Raw genomic sequence first — 27,924 nt, forward strand, 5'->3', positions numbered from 1 at the left:
AAAACACACCGAATGCGATCAGACCCAGATGACTCTGATCCCTTCTTCTCCAAAGGGCCAGAAATTATCAGCAGCACAGGGTGTGAGATCCACTGGAAAGACAAGGGATATGTCACTGTGAAAACTATCAAGCTGCAGAAATATGAGGGCCACAGAAGTGTTGTATCTTCCACTAGGAAGATGCCCAGCTATTCTTTTTTTTTTTTTTTTTTTTTGATGCCTAGCTATTCTATCTTCACCTACTTCTTTCCTCCTGATCGTCCTGAAGGTAGAGTACTGAATGTCGCCACTGGTCATAAATTGGGCTATTTTTTCCATGAAATTCTGCTCCTGAAGTCTGTATTATTCTTCACTAATGAAGCAATGTATATAAGTATGAAAGTTCTGGTGATGAGGCCCAAGAAGCTGGAGGTGAAGAAAAGAAAGTAGAAGTGATCAGAAATGAAGAACCTGGGGCGCCTGGGTGGCTCAGTCGGTTAAGCGGCCGACTTCAGCTCAGGTCATGATCTCGCAGTCCGTGAGTTCGAGCCCCGCGTCGGGCTCTGTGCTGACTGCTCAGAGCCTGGAGCCTGTTTCGGATTCTGTGTCTCCCTCTCTCTCTGACCCTCCCCCGTTCATGCTCGCTCTCTCTCTGTCTCAAAAATAAACGTTAAAAAAAATTAAAAAAAAAAAAAAAGAAATGAAGAACCTGAAAAAGGACCTGAAGAAGATATGAACCCAGAAGAGAGCAGACCCTGAGAACTCAGGTATCTGTGTACAGCTTTGTGTAACATTCATCCATTTCTGACATACATCACTGAAATAGCTGAAAGTGAGGAGAAAAGAATGGATAAAAATGGAAACCAGAAGGACCTGAAAAGGAGCCAGATCCAGTAGAATATAGCCTGGGACAGTGCATGCTGAGTATCACCCAACCATTCTTGCCATATGCATGTTATAATCTTACATTTTTCCAGTAAACTTAATAATTAAAAAATATTTTAAATTTAATTTTATAAACCACTTTTAGTGTTAAAAATGTACATATATACTAGATCATATAGAATGCAGGATGTTCTGAAATATATTTCTTTCACAGGCATACTACTCTTTGAGCTGAAACTATAAGACTTCTAAAGGTAGGAAATTTCAGACCTGGTAGTTGATATCACATTTGTTTAGAATGCAGTTACTAGAACAAGTGGCTAAAGTGACTGAAACATACACTAGATGGGCCTTCATCTTTGGTGGTCACTTATGTGGTCTCTGGAGACAATGCCTTTGAGAATGTGTCTACCTAAAAACTTGTAAAAAAAAAAAAAGAATTTCAAGTAGGACCACATTTAAAGATTGATTCCTAGCTATTCATTCATTTTAAGTTTTGTGTTTCATGTGATGTCAAAAGAAAGATTACTCATAGTAAGATTTTGGTTATCACTGAATTGTTATTTTAACTTACATATCATCATTTATTTCCCTCTTTTCTTTCTCCTTTCACAGACATGAACACTAAAGGCCTGGGAGGTTAAGAGATTATGGTTTATGAAAGAAGCAAAGGCTTCTAAGGTGGAGAAACATTTATAACCCTAAATGGTCTTCCCCACCTCCCACCAAAAAAACAACAAGAATTTTTGGTGTTTGGCAAGTGGGAGGTGAGGTTGGTGTGATCAGATGATTGAAGACATCAAATGATGCATGAACACCCTGATACCCAAAAGTCTGTGTTGCAAGAGGAAAATTGCATGGTTTTCTCCTGTTGAGACAACAGATATACACAAGATTGACTATGCTTATATTTAGAAAGTCATTGGTGTATGTTAATTATGTTCAATTGTTAATATTCTCTTATTTCTTTGTACAGTGTGAAAGCATAGAAAGACATGGATGAGGAAAAGACAATGAATTTATTCTTCACCAATTTCAAGATTTTCTGATTTCAGTAGTCCATGGGAAATTTTATCAACACTGGATTTGCTCCAAAGTTCTTCACCCAAAAAGTAACATCCACTGATATCTGACTTTTCTCTTATATCTTTCAGATGTATCTGACAGTATTTTTTCAGGTTAAAAATAAAAGTTTGCTTAAGGGGCATCTGGGTGGCTCGGTCGGTTGAGCATCTGACTTCTGCTCAGGTCATGATCTCACGGCTGGTGGGTTCAAGCCCCATGTCAGGCTCTGTGCTGACAGTTCAGAGCCTGGATCCTCCTTCAGATTCTGTGTCTCCCTTTCTCTCTGCCCTTCCCCTGCTGGGCAGGGGCTCTGTCTCTCTTTCCCTTTCTCTCAAAATAAATAAACATTAAATTTAAAAAAATTTAAAGTTTATTTGAAATATATAAGCTTCAGATCTTTTAGATAAATAATGCTCACCCAAATCTATCTTTATATATTTTGTTTTGTCTCATCTTAGCATAATTGAAAAAATTCACTTTCAACCATGTTTTAACTTATTTTACTGTAGCCACAAATTAATTAAAATATCAAGTTATAAACAATTTATGTGAAGAGATATGGGAGAGTTGCCCTTCCCTATTGAATTTTGTTGAAATAACTTAATGGATGACCTAGCTTACCTGAAGACCAAATGGTGCTGGGTTGGTACTGGGCTGATGTGGACAAGTAGCACTAACATTACATGGGAACTTGTTAGAAATACAAAGTCCCTGGCCCCACTCCAGACCTACCTAACTGTAAATTTGAAGATGTGCCTATAATTAGAGTTTTACAAGTTCTTTAGATGATTCTGAAATATACTAAAGTTTGAGAACCACTGGTTTGAGCATCATCTATGTTATGACCAGCCTTACTTCACTGTCTTGAGATTGTTTCAGGTAAATGAACAGGGTAATAAAAATTGGACTTGGGAAGAGACTAGAATTCTCAGAGGTAGAGACACAGAGAAAGACCTACAGGTGCAAAGATTGGGTGGCAGCAGTGAAAAAATGGATAAGGTAAAAATCTAGTTCCAAAAGTATACAAAGTTTATAATGCCATGTATGCAAAGTTTAAAAAACATTTTTAAAGTGCCATGAATTTATTACAATAAATATACATGTACTAAAAATAATACATAAGAATCATGCATGCATATGTAGCATGCAGAAAGTCATGCATGAGAATAACTTAGGACAGTGGCAACATCTTGTGGAGACAGAGTAAAGACAATTTAGTTGGGAAGGGTTACATGGTGGCCTGCAACTTTGAAAATGGCCAAGAGTCCAGTGTGTGGGGTTAAGAGGATATGCATACCCAGAAACCATACCCCCTATCTTGAACCATGCTCCATATATATGAGGCCCTGAATTTTCTCCTCATGTAGCCCTAACTCCTAAGCCCCAAGAGCCTTGCATGCTCCTCTTCAATGGGTCCTCATGCTCCGCTTCTGGGGGTTGTATTTACTTCCAGGGTATAAATATTCCCATGAGTGCAAATTGACTAATAGGTGGTGGTTGTATACAGGGAACAGAGGATAAGTGGGCTACATTATCCACATACATGCACATGAAGCCTCTTAAGGTGAGGAATGGAGCTAAGTGTGTGTGGAGAAGGGACGGAGGAGAGGCTGGGCCCTAGAACCTGGGACCTGGAATGAGGACCACGGGCTAAGGGTGGGGGCTCCATTCTCCCTACATCACTTAAATAGAACCTAGAGGAGTCCAAGTATTGTGCACAGGCCATAAGCTGGCCCCAAATAATCCCCACTTTCCAGTATTCATACTTGTATAATCCTCTATTCTTGAGTTTGGAAGCACCAGTGACTTCCTTCCAACCAATAGAATATGGATAGAGGGGTGCCTGGTTGTCTCAGTCAGTGAAGCATCCGACCTCAGCTCAGGTCATGATCTCATAGTTCATGAGTTCAAGCCCTGCATCGGGTTCTCTGCTGTCAGTACAGAGCCCAGTTGGGATCCTCTGTCTCCCTCTCTGTCTGCCCCTTCCCCACTGGCTCTCTCTCTCTCTCTCTCTGTCTCTCTGTCTCTGCATATTATTTTTTAAGTTTATTTCTTTATTTTGAGAGATATCCTTTGTATGATAATTTGTTATATAACAACAGGAAAGTAATACACTGCACTTAACAGTCGTGGAGACTCCAGGCATCTATATGTGTGATCTTGGGTATCACCCAACCATTCCTGACATGAACCTGTTACTGAAAACTTTGTGTTAAAACTCCTTCAATAAACTATATAGGAAAAAGAAACATTAAAATACACTGAATAGTCTAATTAGAACCTGGCCATTCAGATTAATACAAATTAATATATTTTTCATGGTAGAAAAGATATTTTATTTAACAGTCTATTAGTTTATTTAAATCTTTCACATATTATACATGGCAGGTAGGCCCCCAGTTGAACTCTTACTCTGAAACCTTTGAACATTATGTGTTACAGGTGGTCCAAATTAAATATTTGGTGTATCACCCCCTTCTCCATCCTCACTCCCTGTCAACTTTGTTTCCTAAGTACAGAAAGAGTGCTACCCTTTGCTCTGGAAATAGCCTCTGCAGCTGAATCCCATGGCCTATCATTCTACAGGGCTTGGACCTATGGACCTAATTCCCAAGCAAAGCTAAAGTATAACCACCAACCATCCTTCCCCTCTGCCCATCCACCCTCTTTCCCACACATCTCACTTTCTCTACATATATTGAGTACACAAATTCTGTTATTCAAGACCACTTATGTCCCATGAAAATAGCCAGCTAAAGGCTACCAGTCATCATCTCATTCAGGTACACCTGTATGGAACCCATTCAGGATCATACAGAACAATCCTTAAGAACAATTCTTCCGGGAGAAGATATTTGCAAATGGCATATCGGAAAAAGGGTTAGTATCCAAAAATATATAGAGAACTTAAACTCAACACCCAAACAAAAAAATCTAATTACAAATGGGCAGAAGACATGAACAGACATTTCTCCAAAGAAGACCTATAGATGTCCAACAAACACATGAAAAGATGTTCATCATCACTTACCATCAGGGAAATACAAATCAAAACTACAATGAGATATCACCTCACACCTGTCAGAATGGCTAAAATCAGCAACACAAAAAACAATAGGTGTTGGCAAGGATGTGGAGAAAAAGGAAGAGTCCTGCACTGTTAATGTAAATGCAAACTGGTGCAACAACTCTGAAAAAGAGTACAGAAGTTCATCAAAAAGTTAAAAATAGATCTACCCTATTAACCAGCAATTTCACTAATGCAATAATTGTACTTTGTACCCAAAGAATACAAAACACTAATTCAAAGGGATACATGCATTCCTATATTTATTGCAGCATTATTTACGTTTATTTATTTTTGAGACAGAGAGAGACACAGCATGAACGGGGGAGGGGCAGAGAGAGAGGGAGACACAGAATCAGAAGCAGGCTCCAGGCTCTGAGCCATCAGCCCAGAGCCCGACGCGGGGCTCGAACTCACGGACCGTGAGATTGTGACCTGAGCTGAAGTTGGACACTTAACCGACTGAGCCACCCAGGCGCCCCTATTGCAGCATTATTTAAAATAGCCAAGATAATGGAAGCAGCCCAAGTGTTCATCAATTGATGAATAAAGAAGATGTGGGGGCGCCTGGGTGGCGCAGTCGGTTAAGCGTCCGACTTCAGCCAGGTCACGATCTCGCGGTCCGTGAGTTCGAGCCCCGCGTCAGGCTCTGTGCTGATGGCTCGGAGCCTGGAGCCTGTTTCCGATTCTGTGTCTCCCTCTCTCTCTGCCCCTCCCCCGTTCATGCTCTGTCTCTCTCTGTCCCAAAAATAAAATAAAAAAAAAAAAAAAAAAAAAGATGTGATATATATACATACATATGTATATGTATAAAATGTAATATTATTCAGCCATAAAAAAGAATGAAATCTCATTTGCAACAACATGAATAGAGCTAGAGAGTATATAATGCTAAGTGAAATAAACCAGTCAGAGAAAGACAAATATCATATGATTTCACATATGTGGAATTTGAGAAACAAGACAAATGGGCAAAGGGGTAAAAAAAGAGAATGAGAGACAAATCAAGAAATAGACTCTTAATTATAGAGAACTTACCATTACCAGGTTGGAGATGGGTGGGGGTATGGGTGAAATGGGTGATGGGGATTAAAGAGTATACTTGTAATGATGAGCACTGGCTAATGTATGGAATTGTTGAATCATCATATTGTATAATTGAAACTAACATAACAGTGTATATTAACTAACTGGAATTTAAAAGAAATACATTTCTAAGGACTGAGAACAAACTAAGGGTAGATGGGGGTGAGGGAGAGGGAAAAGTGGGTGATGGGCAGGGAGGAGGGCACTTGTTGGGATGAGCACTGGGTGTAGTATGGAAGCCAATTTGAAAATAAATTATATTTTGAAAAATAAATAAAAGAAATACATTTCTGTGGTTTGTAAGCTAAACAAATTTAAAAATTAAAATAAAATGGGAGTAACTACAATTGATGCACTCTTTTGCAATCTTTTGGTCTGACATGTCAATATCTTATGTGATTTATCTCCTCTATTACACATATTGAGAAGGGCTACAGAACAGTTTCTATTTTTGCAAATGTAGGTTTTTTTTTCTAACAGAGCAAAAGACCGAGGAAGCTACAAAGAAGTTGGAAAACATTAGAATGTTCCTCTGTGAATTGAGAAATCTTTAACCTGTTTATTAAAAATAAAAGTTATATTGTTAATTTTAGAAAATAAAATATTAATGTGGGAATTGTTAGAGTGATAATAACCTCATACTGGTCCCCTCTGAGAAAAAGCAAAGGGGTGGGAAGTAAGTCAGCTAGTATACCACCATCATCTGTAGAATAGTATCAATCTAAATAAACTATTTGCCATAGATATTTGAAAGATATATAATCAAACTATCACCTGTAGGGGTCTGAAAAATTATCCACCTAACATTCTGATTTGCCACAATCACTGCAAGTACCATTGCATCTGCTAAACCATATTCACCAAGTGGCAGAGCAGCTAGCATGGTAGCTTGGGTATACTACAGATCCTTTTCTTGTTCTGGGCCCCACTCGAAACTGACAGCCTTTTAGCATACTCCCTAAATGGATACAATTAGCACTCCCAAATAAGATATATGATGGACTTCAAAATCAAAAAAGCCCACTAGGCATTTTGCCTAGTAGTAGGGGCCAGTTGCTACAACTTGTTCTTCCCCTTGAGGGGTATTTCAACATTCTCTTTACCTCTGAACCCCTGGAATATTCAACAAGGAGGCCAGCCACTGAATTTTTTGTGGGGTTCATTTTCCATTCCTCAGGATGTATTCATATTGCCAGGATTGTCGCTACATCCTGCTCATCAGGCCAAATCAACATGATGTCATCAATGTAATACGACAATATAATGTCCTGTGGTATAGAAAGTTGATAAAGCTCTCTGTAGATTAGATTTTGACATAGGTCTGGAGAGTTAATATAGCTCTGAGATAGAATGTAAAAGTAACTTGCTGGTCCTGCCAGCCAAAATCAAACTGCTTTATATGGTCTTCACTGCTAAAAAAAATAATAATAATAAAAAAAAATTTTTTTTAAAAACCCTTCATACCAGGCTTCCGGGGATATGTTTCTTTCCTCCAGCAAAGAAACCACATCTTGAAAAGCATGTACATTTGGAGTCATCATCTGACCACTTTTTTTTAATATGAAATTTATTGTCAAATTGGTTTCCATACAACACCCAGAGTTCATCCCAACAGGTGCCCTCCTCAATATCCATCACCCACCCTCCCCACTCTCCCACCCCCCATCAACCCTCAGTTTGTTCTCAGTTATTAAGAGTCTCTTATGGTTTGCCTCCCTCCCTCTCTAACTTTTTTTCACTCCCCTCCCCCATGGTCTTCTGTTAAGTTTCTCAGGATCCACATAAGAATGAAAACATATGGTAACTGTCTTTGTATGACTTATTTCACTTAGCATAACACTCTCCAGTTCCATCCACGTTGCTACAAAAGACCATATTTCATTCTTTCTCATTGCCAAGTAGTATTCCATTGTATACATAAAGCACAATTTCTTTATCCATTCATCAGTTGATGGACATTTAGGCTCTTTCCATAATTTGGCTATTGTTGAGAGTGCTGCTATAAACATTGGTGTACAAGTGCCCCTATGCATCAGCACTCCTGTATCCCTTGGGTAAATTCCTAGCAGTGCTATGGCTAGGTCATAGGGTAGATCTATTTTTAATTTTTCTGAGGAATCTCCACACTGTTTTCCAGAGTGGATGCACCTGTTTGCATTCCCACCAACAGTGCAAGAGGGTTCCCATTTCTCCAAATCCTCTCCAGGATCTATAGTCTCCTGATTTGTTCATTTTAGCCACTCTGAATGGCATGAGGTGATATCTGAGTGTTGTTTTGATTTGTATTTCCCTGATGATCAGTGATGTTGAGCATTTTTTCATGTGTTGGTTGGCCATCTGGATGTCTTCTTTAGAGAAGTGTCTATTCATGTTTTCTGCCCATTTCTTCACTGGATTATTTGTTTTCTGGGTGTGGAGTTTGGTGAGTTCTTTATAGATTTTGGATACTAACCCTTTATCTGATACATTGCTTGCAAATATCTTTTCCCATTTCTTCAGTTGCCTTTTAGTTTTGTTGATTGTTTCCTTTGCAGTGCAAAAGCTTTTTATCTTCATGAGGTCCCAAGAGTTCATTTTTGCTTTTAATTCCCTTGCCTTTGGAGATGTGCCAAATAAGAAATTGCTGCAGCTGAGGTCAGAGAGGTTTCTTCCTTCTTTCTCCTCTAGGGTTTTGATGGTTTCCAGTCTCACATTCAGGTCCTTCATCCATTTTGAGTTTATTTTTGTGAATGGTGTAAGAAAGTGGTCTAGTTTCATTCTTCTGTATGTTGCTGTCCAGTTCTCCCAGTACCATTTGTTAAAGAGACTGTCTTTTTTTCTACTGGATATTCTTTTCTGCTTTGTCAAAGATTAGCTGGCCATACTTTTGTGGGTCCAATTCTTCAGTCTCTATTCTATTCCATTGGTCTCTGTGTCTGGTTTTGTGCCAATACCATACTCTCTTGATGATTACAGCTTTGTAGTAGAGGCTAAAGTCTGGGATTGTGATGCCTCTTGCTTTTGTCTTCTTCTTCAAAATTACTTTGGCTATTCGGGGCCTTTTGTGGTTCCATACAAATTTTAAGATTGCTTGTTCTAGCTTGGAGAAGAATGCTGGTGCAATTTTGATTGGGATTGCATTGAATGTGTAGATAGCTTTGGGTAGTATTGACATTTTAACAACATTTATTCTTCCAATCCATGAGCTTGGAATGTTTTTCCATTTCTTTATATCTTCTTCAAATTCCTTCATAAGCTTTCTATAGTTTTCGCCATACAGGTCTTTTACATCTTCGATTAGGTTTATTCCTAGGTATTTTATGATTCTTGGCGCAATTGTGAATGGGATAGGTTTCTTTATTTGTCTTTCTGTTGCTTCATTATTAGTGTATAAGAATGCAACTGATTTCTGGACATTAATTTTGTATGCTGTGACCTTGCTGAATTCATGTATCAGTTCTAGCAGACTTTTGGTGGAGTCTATCAGGTTTTCCATGTATAGTATCAGGTCATCTGCAAAAAGTGAAAGCTTGACTTCATCTTTGCCAATTTTGATGCCTTTGATTCCTTTTGTTGTCTGCTGATGCTAGAACTTCCAACAATATGTTAAACAACAGTGTTGAGAGTGGACATCTCTGTCGTGTTCCTGATCTCAGGGGGAAAGCTCTGTTTTTCCCCATTGAGGATGATATTAGCTGTGGGCTTTTCGTAATGGCTTTTACGATGTTTAAGTATGTTCCTTCTATCCTTTCTCGAGGGTTTTTATTACAAAAGGATGCTGAATTTTGTCAAATGCTTTTTCTGCATAGATTGACAGGGTCATATGGTTCTTTTCCTTTCTTTCATTAATGTGATGTATCACATTGATTGATTGGCGAATGTTGAACCAGCCCTGAAGCCCAGGAATGAATCCCACTTGATCATGGTGAGCAATTCTATTTATATGCTGTTAAATTCAATTTGATAGTATCTTGTTGAGAAGTTTTGCATCCATATTCATTGGGGATATTGGCCTGTAGTTCTCTTTTTTTGCTGGGTCTCTGTCTGGTTTAGGAATCAAAGGAATGCTGGCTTCCTAGAATGAGTCTGGAAGTTTTCCTTCCCTTTCTATTTTTTGGAAGAGCTTGAGAAGGATAGGTATTAACTCTGCTTTAAATGTCTGGTAGAATTCCCCAGGGAAGCCATCTCGTCCTGGACTCTTATTTGTTGGGAGATTATTGATAACTGATTCCATTTCTTCACTGCTTATGGGTCTGTTTAAGCTTTCTATTTCTTCCTGTTTGAGTTGGAATTGTGTGGGTGCTTAGAAATTTGTCCAGGTTGTCCTGTTTGTTGGCATATAATTTTTCATAGTATTCCCTGATAATTGCTTGTATTTCTGAGGGATTGGTTGTAATAATTCCATTTTAATTCATGATTTTATTTATTTGGATCCTCTCACTTTTCTTTTTGAGAAGCCTGGCTAGAGATTTATCAATTTTGTCTATTTTTTTTTTCAAAAAACCAACTCTTGGTCTCATTGATCTGTTCCCCACGTTTTTTAGATTGTATATTTTTTATTTCTGCTCTGATCTTTATTATTTCTCTTCTTCTGCTGGGTTTGGGGTGTCTTTGCTGTTCTGCTTCTATTTCCTTTAGGTGTGCTGTTAGATTTTGTATTTGGGATTTTTCTTGTTTCTTGAGATAGGCCTGGATTGGAATGTATTTTCCTCTCAGGACTGCCTTCATGCATCCCAAAGCATTTGGATCATTGTCTTTTCATTTTCATTTGTTTCCATATATTTTTAAATTTCTTCTCTAATTGCCTGGTTGACCCGTTCATTCTTTAGTAGAATGTGTTCTTTAATCTCCATGCTTTTGGAGGTTTTCCAGACTTTTTCCTGTGCTTGATTTCAAGCTTTGTAGCATTGTTGTCTGAAAGTGTGCATGGTATGATCTCAATTCTTTTAGACTTTTTAAGTGCTGTTTTGTGTCCCAATATGTGATCTATCTTGAAGAATGTTCCATGTGCACTCGAGAAGAAAGTATATCCTGTTGCTTTGGGATGCAGAGTTCTAAATATATCTGTCAAGTCCATCTGATCCAATATATCATTCAGGTCCCTTGTTTCTTTATTTATTATCTGTTTAGATGTTCTATCCATTGCTTTAAGTGGAGTATTAACATCTCCTGCAATTACTACATTCTTATCAATAACGTTGCTTACGTTTGTGATTGTTTTATATATTTGGGGGCTTCCGTATCCAGCGCATAGACATTTATATTTGTTAGCTCTTCCTTAAGGATAGACCCTGTAATTATTATATAATGCCCTTCTTCATCTCTTGTTACAGCCTTTAATTTAAAGTCTAGTTTGTCTGATATAAGTATGGCTACTCCAGCTTTCTTTTGACTTCCAGTAGCATGATAGAGGGTTCTCCATCCCCTCACTCTCAATCTGAAGGTGTCCTCAGGTCTAAAATGAGTCTCTTGTAGACAGCAAATAGATTGGTCTTATTCTTCTTTATCCATTCTGATACCCTATGTCTTTTGTTTGGAGCATTTAGACCATTTAAAATCAGTGTTATTATTGAAAGATACGGGTTTAGAGTCATTGTGATGTCTGTAGGTTTCATACTTGTAGTAATGTCTCTGGTACTTTGTAGTTCTTGCAACATTTCACTCACAGAGTCCCCCTTAGGATCTCTTGCAGGGATAGTTTAGTGGTGATGAATTCCTTCAGTTTTTGTTTGGGAAAACCTTTATATCTCCTATTCTGAATGACAGACTTGCTGGATAGAGGATTCTCAGCTGCATATTTTTTCTGTTCATCACATTGAAGATTTCCTGCCATTCCTTTCTGGCCTGCCAAGTTTCAGTAGATAGGTCTGCCACTAGTCTTATGGGTCTGCCTTTGTAAGTTAGAGACTGTTTATCCTTAGCTGCTTTCAGAATTTTCTCTTTATCCTTGTATTTTGCCAGTTTCACTATGATATGTCATGCAGAAGATCTATTCAAGTTACGTCTGAAGGGAGTTCTCTGTGCCTCTTGGATTTCAATGCTTTTTTCCTTCCCCAGATCGGGGAAGTTCTAAGCTATGATTTGTTCAGGTACACCTTTAGCCCCTTTCTCTCTCTTCTTCTTCTGGAATTCCTATGATATGGATATAGTTCTGTTTGATTGCATCACTTAGTTCTCTAATTCTCCCTTCATACTCCTGGATTTTTTTATCTCTCTTTTTCTCAGCTTCCTCTTTTTCCATAATTTTATCTTCTAATTCACCTATTCTCTCCTCTGCCTCTTCACTCCATGTTATGAGTGCCTCCATTTTATTTTGCACCTCATTTATAGCATTTTTTAGCTCCTCATGACTATTTCTTAGTCCCTTGATCTGTGTAGTAATAGATTCTCTGCTGTCCTTTATGCTTTTTTCAAGCCCAGCAATTAATTTTATGACTATTATTCTAAATTCTTCTTCCGTTACATTACTTAAATCGTTTTTGATCAATTCGTTAGCTGTCGCTACTTCCTGGAGTTTCTTTTGAGGAGAATTCTTCCATTTCATCATTTTGGGTAGTCCTTGCAGTGGCTCCAAACTGCAGGGCACTTCCCCTGTGCTGTCCAGGGTAACTTGTGTTGGTGGGCGGGCTGCAGTCAGACCCGATGTCTGCCCCCAGCCCACCACTGAGGCCACATTCAGACTGGTGTGTACCTTATCTTCCCCTCTCCCAGGGGCAGGACTCACTGTGGAGTGGTGTGGCCCCTGTCTGGGCTACTTGCACAATGCCAGGCTTGTGGTATTGCTTTGATGGGATCTGGCCAAGGGCATATTAGCTGGGGTGGATCTGCAAGGTGCACAGGGGCAGGAGGGGCAGGCTTAGCTTGCTTTGCTGTAGGTGGTCCCCTGTGGGAGGGGCCCTGCAGCGCCAGAAGGGAGGCAGGCCCATGGGAGGGATGGATCTACAGAAGCACAGCATTGGGCGTTTGCGCCATGCAAGCAAGTTTGGTGATGGGAACTAGTTCCCTTTGGATTTTCAGCCGGGGGATGGGAGAGAGAAATGGTGCTTGACAGTACCTTTGTTCCCCCACCAAGCTGAGCTCTGTGTTCCAGGGCTCAACAACCCTCCCTCCCAGCGTCCTCTTGCCTTCCCTGTTCTCCGAGAGCAGAGCTGTTGACCTTTAACATTCCAGATGTTAAGTCCCACTGGCAGTCAGTACTCACAGAGTCCGGCCCTTCCTCTTTTCCAAGCCAGACTCAGGGGCTCTGCCTTGCCAGGCTGGCTGCCCCTCCACTGCCCTGGCTCCCTCCCGCCAGTCCACATAGCAAGCACCGCCTCTCCGCCCTTCCTACCATCTTCCGTGGGCCTCTTGTCTATGCTTGGCTCTGGAGAGTCTGTTCTGCTAGTCTTCTGGCGGTTTTCTGGGTTATTTAGGCAGATGTGGGTGGAATCTAAGTGATCAGCAAGACAAGGTGAGCCCAGCGTTCTCCTATGCCACCATCTTCCACCATCCCAAATATCATCTGACCACGTTTACAATAATCCCCTGTTAATCTAAAAAATCCATCCCTCTCCTGCACAGGCCAGATCAGAATGTTGAATGGGACTGTTATGATAATCTCTACTCCCTGAATATTTCAAGTCCTTGATGGTGGTGCTAACCTCTGAAGTTTCCTCCATTTGCTTTTGATTTACTATATGGATAGTTAGAGACAGTTTTACTATTCTTCATTTGACCTTCCCTATCATAATAGATCATATTCTATGAATCAGGAAACCAGTGTGGGAATTGGTTCAGTTCAGTTTCTAAGTATGTCTATTATGCTTTATGCCTTCTGTGAAGGAGATAACAACAGGTTAGCAGGAGCTGTGTCACTTACTTGAGTGAAAATTCCAGTGGCATTTTGGGTCGCCAGGATTTAGAGTTACTTCAGAGTCAATGTCTAGTAACCTTTGACAAGTCTGATTTCTTCCCTGTTTCCTCAATGCACAGTTGTCCTGGTAAGTGGATGCAAGTCCTTTTAGGGAAGACCAAATGAAGATTTACAATATTTATTTTGGCTGGGTAGCATAATCCTTTTTCAAGGAGATCTGGCTTCTCCCTTTTTATAGGGCATCCCGTCTGTGAAGTGGCTCCAGTATGGAAACTGATGAGAGGCTGTGACTATTATAGTGATTTAAGTTAGATTTCAACTCATTAGATATAGAGTCATTTTATTTATACAGATGAAGAATTGAGTAGGCTGCCCATCTAGGGACACCATAATCAACTTGTCAATACCAAAGATCACTGTGAGTCAGAAAATTATTATTACTGCTTGAGCTCTGCCACCTATTATAATAATAATACTCATCTTGTCTTTGGCAAATATATGTCTCCACTTGGCTCCTTCCAAACCAGGAACACAATGTCCTTTTTCAGTTCAGGAAGCCCAATTCGATGGTAGCAGTTTCCACTCTTATCATGCCCTAACAAGATTATACCTCACAAAGCCTTCAATAATTCTGGAGCTCACCTCAGGAATGTGTTTCTGACAGCTTTGGTAAAGAGAATCTTCTGGGCTTTTCCGGACACCATTGTGGAGGTATTAAGTGATAAATCCAGTCTATCCTTTCAAACCCTCTAAACCTTTGGATAGTTTTATCTCTGCTGTTCTAAGGAAGTTCTGACATTTTAATTTCATTTACTATAAGATGTCTTTGGGTCCATGTTTCTGTTAAATAACTAAGAAAATTGTTAGGTTCACTCTTGCCACTCTATCTGGCATATTAAATATGAGGTCTCTACTCAGTGAGACCATATAAGTAAATTTGGCCCAATGCTACACATTTTTATCATCTGACCTAACAACTTTAGGATCTATTTCTGTATATGTTTCTTTGGTTTCCATTAATATAAGTGAACACGATCATATAACTCATTTTATGTATATCACATTTATTCATAGGCTATACTTTTGAATTCATGTTCTGGAAGCTGCTAGGACTTGAATCTGGTTATAGGTCTAAAAGCAATGGAAACTGTTACATTATGGAGGTGTTAACTAACACTATAGTAGTAATCATTTTGCAGTACAGTAGCCCCCCATTGTCTGTTGGCAGATATTTTCTAATATCTCTAGACACCTAGTAGGTGTGTGAAGCCATGGATAGTACCAAGCCCCATATATATTATGTTTTTTTCCCTTACATACAAATCTAGGATAAATTTTAATTTATAAATTAGGCATAGTAAGAGATTTACAATAATAAAAGAGAACAATTATAACAATACACCATAATAAAAGTTATGTGAATGTGCCTTCTCTCTCTCTGTCTCTCTCTCTCTCAAAATATCTTACCTTACTGTACTCATCCTTTTGTGATGATATAAAATGGTAAAGTGCCTACATGATGAAATGAAGTGAGGTGAATGACACAGGCATTGTGACATAGTGTTAAGCTACTATTGGCCTTTTGATGATTTTTCAAAAAAAAGGATACTCTACTTTCAAACTGCAGTTGACCACGGGTAACTAAAACCGTGGAAAGCAAAATTGCAGATAAAGGGTGAAGGACTAATATATATAAGTATATCAAATCAACACATTTTAAACTTCCATGTATTATATGTCAATCATATCTTAATAATGTTGGAAAAAATAAAATGAAAAATAAAAGCAATGGTACATTGTATGGGTAGGTCCTAAGGTGAATCAGTAGTCACTTGCAAGGCAACTACCTCAGGTAAGCCCATTAGAAGTTTTTCATGCTAGAGGAGACTGATCTTCTCAGACATGAGTGTAAAGGCTGCTACTAGTAGCAAAGGCAGAGCAGCAGAATTTAGGATTTCAAGGATTTCAGATTAAACCTGATTTTCCTGTATGTCCTTGTCTAAATCCTCATTGTTTAATCTCTTCCCTATCAACATTCTAACTTTAATGTAAGAGAACCCATGAGGTTGAAAACTAAACTTGTATCATACTTCAGCATTCCACAAGATTACACTTCAGTTTAACTTTTCAGAAATCTTAGCCTCATGACTACAAAAGATGATGACTATTTTTTAGAACAGTCAGAGGTGTGGTTTGGTTCCCTATCCAAAATTTGATATAGGAATTTAAAGCCCTGAGCTCATCATTTTCTTTCCCAAGTTCTCTGGAACATGTAGAAGCAAAAACCTTCCCTTTATAATACTTATTTTCACTAACCTGTTTTATAGCTACACATGTGTTGTGGTCACCCAAAGTCTTGCCATAAATATGCATTTGCTTCCAGGTGTCTACAGGTGATAATATAAAAAACTGTTTTGCTGATGTACACCATGAACTATCATTGTACCCTTTGCCAATGGAAACAGAATCATTGATGTCTTTAAATATATTAAGATCAGAGAACCAATTTCCAATTATCAAGAACTAATTCAGAGAATGCATCCTTAAAATGGTACCTCTAGAAACACTTCTGATGTCAATTCCTATTCTGGTTATTATTACATTTAACAAATCATCCAAAATATAGTGGTATAAAACAAAAATTGTATTATGCTATCAGATTTTCTAAGTCAGTAACTCTGAGATGGAACAGTAGAAAAGACATCTCTGCTCCATTATATCTGGTGCCTCAGCTTGATAGACTTGAAATTTAGGAGTCACTCATTTGCTGGGAAATGAAATAATATAAAGGGACATTCACTCACACATATGATACCTGGACTGGAAGAACTCAAATGCTGACTGTAAGTCAGAGCTCATGTTTGCACATGAACTCTGTACATGACTTAGCTTCCTTATATCATGGTGGCCTCCAGATAATTAGACTTATTACATGGCAGCTCAAGATTCAAAAGCAAGTGTCCCAGAAAGCCATATGGAAGTTGTATTGACTCTTACTGTCTATCCTTGAAAGTCAAATAATGTCATCTTCACCAAACTCCATTAGATGAAACATTCTCCCAAACCTGCCCAGTTGGAAGGAGAAGGAACATAGACTCCCCAAGCCTCAATGGTGTATAACAATGTTCTTAAACAGCATGTAGGATGGAAGATGAGGTAGTAACCATCTTTGGAAAATAGTCTTCTACAGTCTTCCATATGGCCACAATTATTTATATTCCTTCAGAATGCAAATTACACTTGTCTCCTTCAAGACCTTCCAAAGTCTCTTACCACTAAAAATTCTGCTCAAGACCAAGATCTTATCTCAGTGAGGTCCCAGTGCACATGAGGCTCTTCAGGTATTGTTCTTCAGATTCACCTATTTGAGTACCATTCTCAATCTGAAGACCTGTGAGTTAATGTGACAAATAATTGCTACCTCCCTTCCCAACATAAAATTTGAGACAGGTACAGGAAAATTACTATATACACTACCATTCAGAAGGGGAAATAATAGGCACATAACAGCCACTGAATATGGCAATTCAAATTCTAACTAGTCTCCTCTTGACGTTCCTTGACTAGGGATTAGTCCTACCCCCTGAGATCTACTCTCTGTGGTTCTTCATTTGCTTTGTGGATCTTGCTTTTACTTTCTGAGTTATCTTTATTTTTCCCTAAGAAGCAGACTGTGTTTAAAACTGAGTAACCAGAGGTTCTTGGGTTGCTCAGTTGGTTAAATGTCCAACTCTTGATCTCAACTCAGGTCATGATCTTCTCTGCAATGCCAGCATGGAGCCTGTTTGGGATTCTCTTTCTCCCTCTCTCTCTGCCACTCCCCCCCTCTCAAAATACATAAGCAAACTTTTAAAATGAATAAATAAAACTGAGTAACCTGTCTTCTACACTCAGAAAAGTTTGAGTGTCCATATGCCTCTTTTTATTTTGTATAATCCTTATCCCTTTCTTTTTTTTTTTTTTTTGAGAGTAGGGGGAGGGGCATAGGGAGAGAGAGAGAATCTTAAGCAGACTCCATGCTCAGCAAGGAACCAAACACGAGGCTTGATCTCACAATGTGAGATCAGGAACTGAGCCAAAATCAAGAGTCAGAGACTTAACCAACTGAGCAACCCAGGCCCCCCAATCCTTATCCATTTCAGTTCAAGCTGAGGTGATTTCTTTAAAACATTTGGGACCTTCCTGTGTATCAATTTATAATCTACTCCATGAAAGCAAAAGAAATTCCTTCTGTACCTTGGGATTCTAAGAGGCTGCTATGGCATATGTCTTTAAGACTATGAAAAGCCTTATAATTTAATTTGAAATATAATCTTATGATCCTTAAACGATGTTTTGTCTGTCTGCTAGTGTCTATGAGCCGCTGACTTAGATCATTCTATGATTAGGCTGAAGTCTCTTACATAGGGTTAAATGAGGGTTAATAAATGGGTGTGTGAGGGTGTGTTTTGTTTAAGGTTGAGAGTTTAAAAATATATGAACGTATGTGAGTGAGTGTGTAAGTGTGAGTATGTAAGAATGTGAAGTTTTGGAAGCAAGAGCCTAAGACTGAATATGTGAGTATGACAGTAAGAGTGTGAAAGCATGAGAGTGTGAGGAAGAGTGTAAAAATATGATAGACATGACCAAAAATAGTCAGAGTTCTACCAAAGTGATCATCAAGGCCATAAAATTAATCAAAACCTATGCTGAGGTTATAGTCACAAATTTTCTCATTCTATGGATGAACATCATCCTGGCTCCTACCACAATGCCTGGTTCCTCACAAAGGTTTGGGGAAAATGTGGAGAGAACACACTTGACTACTTTGAAGGAGTCAGACCTCGGTCCAGGTTGGGCTTGCCTACGTCCCACCTGCATGACTTTGGGAACATGCCTGAGAGTGGCCTTTTCCTCACACCTTTGCTAAGCTAACGGCCTAGTAAGTCATTCCAAATAAGCTTTAATAAGTGGAATAACACTGCTATTTATCCTCTCAGTATTTTATTTCTGAATATGGATCTCCTTTTATGTGATTCTTCTTACCAAGAATAGTAAAAACTGTTCCGCTTGGCAACATATATAATCTTACCCTGGATGGCTCTTCTTTTGTGTTTTCCAGAGGTATGAGATGGCTTCATCTTGTTTAGAGTACCCAAGCCTGAACAAAGAGGGTATTTTCTATTAATGTTATTAATTAAAAATTAAAATTAATGTTTGTATTGATCTCCCCAAGTCAATCAAAGCCATAGCACAGTTGTGTCTTTCTAACTGGAATAACTCAAATTTGTGTAACATGATGCTAATTAATGCACTCTGATGGTGAGGTTGTGAGATCCTTTGCAAAGCTACTTACTTATTTGTTTGCTGGTTTCATCACAGAATGATAAAATTTACTTAATTCCAATACAGAGTATAGGTTTAGCATTTCCTAAGGAATGCAATCTCCCAAATATGACAAGCTCAGTTTCTCTCCTTGTAGTCACAACAAAATACAGTACTTTGTTAGAGTTCATTTCTCTTCTCCATAAGCTTAAATATTTGTCCACTTTCATCATACACATTTGTCCAATGATTATCTACACCATTTGGCCTTAGCATTGCCTCAGTGTTGGTTTGTTTTCTCTGTACCTATGTAGCTTGTCTGCATTAAATTTTCTCCTCCTTATTAAAGTTATAGTGACTGTTGTAACTGGGAAATTTTCACTCTTGATATGGATCTCTAATAAAAATCTACTCACATATGTTACTTAGGTTCTCCTTTGTCATCTGAGTCTTCGTTATCTCCAGGTTTTAACTTTTTCATATTTTCTTATCCATTCATTCATTTCTAGCTTTGAAAGAAATGTGTGACCATTGAGAAGTGTTTTAAGGAAGGGCTTGTGAAGGTGCCATAGAAAAGCTATGTTAATGGTGTTACACATGTAATTATGCCCATGCGTAGGTTAATCTTGTGAACCATCTATATTATAATTTTTATGTTGCCTGGGATAAAGTAATTTATGTTTGGAGGTCCAGATATTGAACACAATTATGCACTGAAGTTTTATGCTTTGTACCTTGATATGATGTTGAGAATCCCTAATGACTCAATCTTTGCAGATTTTAATGTGTGTGTTTGCTTGGGGATTTAGACTGAGGGTCCAAAGCCCATTAGTAAGTGACTCCGACCTGAAGCTTTTAGGGAAGGTCATCAGACATATCTAAGACATGTCTCCATTCTCTCATCTTTGGATCTTGAGGTCATTTATGGAAAATGAGTGTTGGGATCGGATTTGGGGCTTTGTGGGCTTTAAAATCTGTTCCACCATAGATATCTGTTACAGCCATCCTTAAAAGGCACTGAAACCCATGTATATGTGTCTGTTGGAAAGGATAAACCTGTTAATGTCCCTTTGTGTCCTCCATAACCCACTGTTTGAAAAGCTTTAATATTTTATTTACTAATTCATTAATGGATTAGGAAGGTTATGTTTAGTTTATGGCTCATGTTTAGATTAAGGGTCTACCTCTGAGGATGAAATTGTATTTTCTAGTTTGCATAGAAAACAAACAATCAGAACTTCATAATGACATTCAGTTTTCTACAATACCTTGGTTATGCCCTTATATCCTGGAAACAGAAATATGTAGTAGCATATTTACAGGCAGGAAAAAGAGTAATACCTGCATCCACACCATTTCTATTGAGTATCTACCACTATTATGAGCTTTTGTATTTTTTAAGGGGCAGGTATTACTGGGGCCAAGTGCCATCTGATCCCTTCTCTTGTGTGGGGGATGTTGGTTGCTCCTGCCAAAGGATGATTGATGTTCTAATTGTGTCTGTACACCTCTTATTCTGTGACTTAAGATGACATGACACCTGTGATGGGAGGGTCTTGTGATTTTTGAGTTCCACAACTAGAGGTTTTAAAAATGTTTGAATAACCCCAATCTCTTCCTCTTTTTTCACCTTATCTCTGGTGGTGGTAACTGATCCCTCTGTTTGTTACTTCCTCTGTGCTATCTCAAATTCTTTTTTTGTTCCCTTTCATGATTCTAACTTTTAAAAATTTTTATATATGCACATATGCTTTTAAAGCTTATTTATTTTGAGGGGTGTCTGGGTGGCTCAGTCAGTTAAGCATCTGACTTCAGCTCAGGTCATGATCTCACAGTTTCTGAGTTCAAGCCCCAGGTCGGGCCCTGTGCTGACAGCTCAGAGCCTGGAACCTGCTTCGGATTCTGTGTCTCCCTCTCTCTCTTTCTCTGCCCCTTCCCCGCTTGTGCTCTGTCCCTCTCTCAAAAATAAATAAACATTAAAAAAATGTAAAGTTTATTTATTTTGAGAGACAGCAAGAACATGTTCACAAGCAGGGAGAGGCAGAGAGAGAGGGAGAGAGAGAACCCCAAGCAGGTTCCATGCTGTAAGCATGGTGCCTGATATAGGGTTCAATCTCATGGACCATTAGACAATGACCTGAGCCAAGATCAAGAGTTGGATGCTTAACCAACTGAACCACCCAGGCACGCCATGATTATAACTTTTTAAAAACAATGCATCATTAAAGTCTATTTAAATAATGTGTGCTATCTTTTTTCCTTTGCATTTGATTTTCAATAATCGCACCATAATGTGTTTAGGTGTGATGTTCTTTGTATCTGCTTTGGAGTTTGTAGCACTTCTTAAATTTTTGTTTGGATGCCTTTCAGTATCTTTAGAAATTCTCTGCTATTTTCATTTCTTATATTTCTTCCATTCATTCTGTATTCCATTTCATCCTGAGACAGCAATTACATCTCCCCCTTTAGCCCTTTGCATCAAGGCTGTTATGCCTAAGGCAGAGGACCCTAATTCAAGCAGGGATTCAAAGCCGGGATTCAATCCTTGAGAGGGCTGATCAATTTCCAGTTAATTTTTATTCTTAGTACCCAGTTCTTCATAATTCTTTACTGAAATTTTGGGGCATTCATAGGACATTTTTCTGCGTATCAGACCCAAAAATCCAGTTTTTGTTTCTCAAGCCCCATGATGCTGCTGGAAGATCTATTCAGATCCAAAATATCTTAGATGCTGCTTTCAAAATCAGCAAATATCTTATGGGGAAACACCCTGTCAAATTCGGGCAGAGTCTCACCTCTTCACATTTTTTTGGGATTCTTGTCTCCTGCAAGTTTGATTGCCTCACTAATTTTCTTATACTTTCAAACAGGTAGTTTTTATCCTTCTTTCTTCCTCCTTATATGTGTTTCTCAAGAAGCTAGGTTGTAATTTCCAAAAACAAAAATCTAAATAGGCTCATTTTATTTTTATTATTTATTTTACTTTATTATTTCTTATTCAAGTATAATTCACATACAGTGTTATATTAGTTTCAGGTGCATGCTATAATGATTTAACAATTCTATACATTATTCAGTGCTCATCATGATAAGTGTACAGTTGATCTCCTTTATTATTTCAATCATCCCCACTCACATCCCCTGTGGCAACCACCAGTTTGTTCTCCGTATTTAAGAGTCTACTGTTTTGTTTGTCTCTTTTTTCTTTCTTCATTTGTTTTCATTTTTTAATTTAAATTCAAGTTAGTTAAATACAGCATAGTCTTGGCTTCAGGAGCAGAACCCAGTGATTCATTCATCTCTTACATATAACCCTCAGTGCTCATTCCAAAAAAAGTGCCCTCCTTAATGCCCATAACCATTTAACCCATCCCCGGAAACTCTCTGTTCTCTGTAGTTAAGAGTGTCATATGGTTTTATGGTTTGCCTATCCCTCTGTTTTTATTTTATTTTTCCTTCCCTTCCCCTATGTTCATCCGTTGTGTTTCTCAAACTCCACATATGAGTGAAATCATATGATATCTGTCTTTCTTGAACTGACTTATTTAGCTTAGTATAATACCCTCTAGTTCCATCCACGTTGTTTCAAATGGCAAGATTTAATTCTTTTTCATTGCTGAGTAGTATTTCATTGTGTGTGTGTGTGTGTATATATATATATATATATATATATATATATATATCTCACATCTTCTTTATTCATTCATCATTCGATGGACATTTGGGTTCTTTCCATCATTTGTTTTCTTTCTTTTTTTAAAAATTTTTTAACATGTATTTATTTTTGAAATACAGAGACAGAGCACAGCAGGGGAGGGGCAGAGAGAGAGAGACAGACAGACAGAATCCAAAGCAGGCTCCAGGCTCCAAGCTGTCAACACAGAGCCTAATGTGGGGCCCGAACCTACAAACCATGAGATCATGTCCTGAGTCGAAGTTGGACACTTAACTGACTGAGCCACCCAGGCACCCTTATTTTCTTTTGTAAATTCCACATATGACTAAAATCATATGGTATTTGTCTTCTCTGTTAGACTTATTTCACTTAACATTATACTCTCTATGTCCATCCATGTTGTTACAAATTGCAAGACCTCATTCTTTTTTTTAATGTTTATTTATTTTTTGAGAGAGAGACATGAGTTGGGGAGGGGCAGAGAGAGAGGGAGACACAGAATCTGAAGCAGGCTCCAGGCTCTGAGCTGTCAGCACAGAGCCTAACATGGGGCTCAAACTCATGGACCACGAGATCATAACTTGAGCTGAAGTTGGATGCTGAACCGAGTGAACCACTCAGGTGCCCCATTCTTTTTTTTAATAGCTAATATTCACATCTTCTTTATCCATTCATCTATGGATGGACACTTGGGTTACTTCTATGTCTTGGCTATTTAAAGAATGCTGCAATAAACATAGGAGTGCATATATCTTTTCAAATTAGTGTTTTAATTCTTTGGGTAAATACCCAGTAGTGGGATTAATGGATCATATGGTAATTCTGTTTTTAATTTTTTGAAGAAACTCCGTATTGTTTTCCATGGTGACTACATCAATTTGTGTTCCCTAGGTAGGCTAACTTTAAATGTATATAGAGACTGCTAATTTTCCTTTCAAGGTGCTTTGTTAAATTCCCTACCTAGATTATGCAACTTATGTGTATACTCATTTCTACACATCCTCGTCAAGATGTAATATTATGAAGCTTTAAAAATATTTAACCCAATGGATGCTAGTGGTACATCATTGCTGTTTTAATATATATGTTTTCCAATTACTATTAATGTTAAGCAAATTTTCATATCCTTTTTGGACATTTGCTTCTCTCATTAACCCTTTTTTTGGAAGTTGTAATATGTTAATAATTCTTTGAAGTTGTTCCAAATCATGATCACTTGATCTGCAGAAATATTTCCTACATAGTTCCTATCTATATGTACATGTAATTTATTTTTCCTGTATTTAAGATATTTTTGCTACATTTCCAGATATGTAGTCTTAAATGAATGTATTTGGTTGTTGATGACTGAAATACAAGTTGTATTAAAAAATGGTAGACTGGATGACATAAAAATTTTTGTATTTTAGGGTATATTTTGTGAATGTCTTGCCAAATTTTGTCAATGTTATAACATAAGTGTGTAAAAAATGTGAATTCTCAGGGCACCTGATTGGGTCCTTTCCCCTTTCCTTTCCTTTCCTTTCCTTTTTCCTTTCCTTTTTCCATTCTTTTCCTTTGTTTTGCTTTATTTTTTTCTTTTCTTTTTTTGCCACACTTCCTGAAAGTACAGCAGCAACAGTGGGGAAATGGGATCCTCAGCAGGAACACAGGCTTCTCAGTGGAAGTGTAGTCTCCTTGGTTCCTACTCAAACAGAAGGGTCCCAGCTATGGTGATAAGTCACAGATGTTCTAACAGCCTAGGCAGCTATGTGCTCCTGGCTCTTGTTTTAACAGTGGCCTTGGGAGTTCCAGAAGGTTTGGTAACACAACACTTGTATCCTCTGATCCCCATAGCTTCAGGGCTCTCATGGGCTTTGGCTCTGATGAGAAAAGTGGCAAGTTACTTTGAGCTTGTGGGCATCTGTAACACCAGTGTTGCTTTCTCTTGCACACATGAATACATACATACATACTTACACCTTAAAGTAAATTAACAATAGTTAGAATGTGATGATGTTGGGGTGTTATGATAAGACTCTTATAGTTCTTTTCTTTCAAGTATATTCCATGCATGAGGCCTTTGTATGATCCCCACTCTTTTCTCTTCATTCTCATACCTCTACTATATTCTCATTGACAAGTTTCTTTCTTTGAATCCCTGATGAACATAAATGTAAAAATTCTCAAAAAAATACTAGCAAAACTAATCCCACAATACATTTAAAAAAATCATTCACCATGATCAAGTGGGATTTCCTTCTGGGTTGCAGTGTTGGTTCAGTATACATAAATCAATCAATGTGATACAACACATTAATAAAAGAAAGGATAAGAACCATAGGATCATTTCAATAGATGCACAAAGAGCATTTGACAGAGTACATAATCCATTTATGATAAAAACACTCATGTTTTAGAGAGAACATACCTCAACATAATAAAGGTCATATACGAAAAACACACAGCTAATGTCATCCTCAATGGGGAAAAACTGAGAGATCTTCCCCGACAGTTGGAAATGAGACAGGAATGTCCACTCTCACCACTGTTATTTAATATAGTACTGGAAAGTCCTAGCCACAGCAATCAGACAACAGTAAATACATAAATAAATAAATAAATGGCATCGAAATTTGCAAGAAAGATGTAAAACATTCACTATTTTCAGATGACATGATACACTATATAGAAAACCTGAAAGACTCCACCAAAAAACTGATAGAACTGATAAGTGAATTCAGTAAAGTCACAGGATACAAAATCAATGTAAAGAAATCTGTTGCATTTTTATATACCAATAATAAAGCAGCAGAAAGAGAAACTAAGGAATCAATCCCATTTACAATTGTACCAAAAAACAATAAAATACCTAAGTATAAACCTAACCAAAGAGGTGAAACACCTATACTCTGAAAACTATGAAACACTGAAGAAAGAAATTGAAGAGGACACAAAGAAATGGAAAAATAGTCCATGCTCATGGTTTGGAAGGACAAATATTGTTAAAATGTCTATATTACCCAAAGCAATCTGCACATTTAATGCAGTCCCTATAAAAATACCACCAGCATTTTTCACAGAACTAGAACAAACATTCTCAACATTTGTATGGAACCACAAAAAACCCTGAATAGCCAAAGCAATCATAAAAAAGAAAGGCTAAGCTGAAAACATCACAATTCCAGACTTAAGCTATATTACAAAGCTGTAGTGATCAAAATAGCATGGTACTGGCCCAAAAATAGACACACAGATCGATGGAACAGAATAGAAAACCCGGAAATAAACTCACAACTATATGGACAATTAACACTTTGACAAAGCAGGAAAGAATATCCAATGGAAAAAAGACAGAATCTTCAACAAATAGTGTTGGGAAAACTGGACAGCTGCATGTAAAAGAATGAAACTGGACCACTTTCTTACAGAATACACAAAAATAAATTCAAAATGGATTAAAGACTTAAATTTGAGACCCCAAAGCATAAAAATCTTAGAAGAGAGCACAGACAGTAATTTCTCTGGCGCTGGTCATAACAACATATTTCTAGATATGTCTTCTGAGCCAAGGGAAACAAAAACAAAAATAAAATAAAAGGACATCACAAAATAAAAAGCTTTTGCACAATGAAGCAAACAGCAAAACTAAAAGGCAACCTATAGACTGGGAAAAGATATTTGCAAATGGTTATTGCAAATGATATTGCAAAAGATAAAATGTTAGTATTCAAAATGTATAAAGAACTTATAGATTCCCTTCCTCAGCCACAGTTTCTTGCAGCTTGGAAATGGTCGGATTTGGTGAAATTTGGAGAAATTTTGGATTAAGTACCAGAGTGCAGTGGAGAAGAAACTTTCAGAGTACAAATGTAATACCAACACAGTAATTGAACTAAAAATAGCTCATTTTCCTGAAGATCTTGAGAATTAAATTAGAACTTTCTGACTTGAATAAATCCATCAACTCTTTGGGGATGATGAAAATGATTTTGTTACAAGGATCTGAAGAACCTATCATGCTATATTGCTTGTAGCCTGTCAACATTGTTTCATGTCAAATATGCATCTAGAGTTGATGAAGACTTTGACTGTGTAGAGGCAGATGATGTAAAGGGCAAAATTGGACAAATCATTCCACCTAAATTTTGTACAAACACGAATTATTTTCTCTCTTTGCTGGGAAAAGAAGTTGATTTCAAGACATTTGGAATCATACTGCATACATACTCTATTCTCAGTCCAACAAGAGGAGAAAACTTTACCTTTCAGATATACAAGTCTGGCATGGCATGTAAAAGCATTTGAGAATATCATTAAAGGCTTCAGTCATTTTTGATGTGGTTTATTGAAACTGCTAGCTGTATTGACGTGGATTATGAAAGATAACACTAGTTTCTAGTCGTTGAGAAGTATAATAAAGATGGGGCTACACTCTTTGCAACCACAAGCTACCTGACAGTCTATAATTACTATGTGTATCCAGACAAAATCCAGTCATATATAATTCAGATGCTGATACTGAATCTATTTCAAGGTCAAGGCCATGGTCCTCAAATTCTTGGAAACAGCTCATAGATACCACATTTTATCTCTTTCTGTTCTTGATATTACAGTGGAAGATCCATCAAAAAGCTATGTGAAATTAAGAGACTTTGTGCTTGTGAAGCTTTGTCAAGCCTTGTCATGTTTTTCCCAGGAAAAGTTGATGCAAGAATTCAATGAAGATATAGCAATAGAGTCCCAACAGAAGTTCAAAATAAATAAGTGCATGCTAGACAGGTTTATGAAAATCTTCGACTACTGGTAACTGACATGAGTGATGCTGAACAATTCAGAAGCTATTGACTGGGCATTAAAAGAAGATGGATTAGCCGGTATAAGAAAAAGCAGAGAGATCGTGCTAAAAGGAGAAAATATCTCAGACCAGAAGAATTGACAAAACAGATGAATCAAATAGAAATAAGCAGTCAACATGAAAAGCTGCAAGAAAGCTTTTGGGAACTTGTGGAAGATTACCAATATGTTATTGAACATCTTGCTCAAGAGTAA

At 37.8% G+C, this 27,924-nt stretch overlaps 1 pseudogene; it reads left to right on the forward strand.

Moving 5' to 3' along the window:
- Nucleotides 1-12: 12 nt before the first annotated feature.
- Nucleotides 13-27,924, forward strand: LOC109261112 (histone acetyltransferase type B catalytic subunit-like; annotated as a pseudogene).

The sequence above is a fragment of the Panthera pardus genome, unplaced genomic scaffold, assembly GCF_024362965.1.
Source record: "Panthera pardus isolate Hobbes unplaced genomic scaffold, ASM2436296v1 HiC_scaffold_27, whole genome shotgun sequence".
Taxonomy (NCBI): domain Eukaryota; kingdom Metazoa; phylum Chordata; class Mammalia; order Carnivora; family Felidae; genus Panthera; species Panthera pardus.